Source organism: Calidris pugnax, unplaced genomic scaffold, assembly GCF_001431845.1.
Source record: "Calidris pugnax isolate Ruff unplaced genomic scaffold, ASM143184v1 C14786698, whole genome shotgun sequence".
Taxonomy (NCBI): domain Eukaryota; kingdom Metazoa; phylum Chordata; class Aves; order Charadriiformes; family Scolopacidae; genus Calidris; species Calidris pugnax.
In genome coordinates, this window is record NW_015093910.1 from 1 (window position 1) to 1,482 (window position 1,482).

General features: G+C 33.3%; 1 long non-coding RNA gene across 1 annotated transcript; it reads right to left on the reverse strand.

The window, feature by feature from the left end:
• Window positions 1–439: 439 nt before the first annotated feature.
• LOC106900718 lies at window positions 440–1,422 on the reverse strand. Its single transcript, XR_001414189.1, has 2 exons — window positions 1,259–1,422; window positions 440–708 (listed from the first exon to the last, which is right to left on the reverse strand). It is a non-coding gene; the product is annotated as an uncharacterized LOC106900718 (long non-coding RNA).
• Window positions 1,423–1,482: the final 60 nt, after the last annotated feature.

Here is a 1,482-nt window from a genome sequence, read left to right on the forward strand (position 1 = left end):
ACACACACACACACAAAAGAGTATGACAAAATACAATTAAGTAATCTCTCAATTTTAAACTTTTGAATCTGCTGTAATTAAGAAAGTAATACTTGATAATAAGTTTCAGGATAAAGAGATGTCAGTATAAAAGGTCTGGGCCATCACAGAGCACTTTGAATCCTTCCCAGTTTCATGCTTGTTATTTCAGAAGCAATAGCAAATAATGTATTTATGACAGAAGTATCAGATCCAAAGACTGAATTTCTAATGCTATTACAAATGTAAAAGAAATCAGAAGCATAAAAACTGATGCATGGATAGAAAGTTAGTGATTAAGAAACAAGAAATGGAAAACTGCCCCCTTTTAATAACTGCAAAAGATGAAACTGACTTTCAGCAAGAATTTTTTACAGTTCTCTTACTGGCATTTGAAATAAAGCTTTTGAAAGATATGCTGTAAAATTTCTTAACTGTTTATTAATGAATATTTTGAAAAACTAGATGAGGCACTCCATTTCTTTGGAAGGGGTTGACAATCCTTTTTACAGATGCATTGAAGTTGCACAGTTTGTATGAAAAATGTGTAGTTTTCAGTGTTAACAATACAGACAACTGTAAAACAGCAGAGTATCACACACAGTCTGCAAGTTTCTTTCTTTCTTCATATTGTTTGTCTACTGCAAGTGAAAGAGCTTGAAGAAACGTTGTCATTGTAACACTGGGGGACTGAAAATAAGAGAACATTTTGTTAGACACACTACAGCAATAAGCATATGTAATATTTTACATACAAATCACAGTATTTAAAAGAGAAATAGTTGGCTTCCATATTACAAAATTTTCAAAATGCTACAAAACATAAAAAGGCAGATTTCTTTTAAATCAGGTAGCACAATAAAGTCAATCACTATTACTGTGGATTTGCTTCAAAGAAGGTTTTAAACAAATTAATATTATTTATAAAGTGGCAGAGAGTTGTCTTTCAGCCAGAAATTATCAGAGAACCAATATCAATGTCTCTCACAACATTTAATTAAAAGTAAAATGCTGTTGGACAGGTCAATCCCACATGTCTTCCTCAATTTCATTTTAAAATTACAAGCAGTACAGAATTGTTTCAGTCTATAAAACCGCAGAAATGGTGCAATTTAGCTTTAAAGAGGAGTTTAGGCCCAATCTTTTACTTCTGGCAGCATCCAAATGTCTTCCCTCCCATGTCAAAACCAACCCAAAGTATAATGAATAGAATAAACTTAATTGAATAGAATAAACTTACTTGAATATAAAGCGCATGTGCTAGGAAAGGAAGCTTTCTCAGGACCCGGCCACTGAGACCTTCACTTCTTCTATAGTAAAAGAGAGACAAGTGCAGCTTAAATGCTAAATATCCACTCTTTTAAGATCTTTCCTTTTTCTGTGTTTCTCCCATAAGTTGCTCTAAAAGACTTCAAATCAGAGGTCAGCAGGTCACTTGGAGCACTTTTAGCAGAAGCAGGGAGC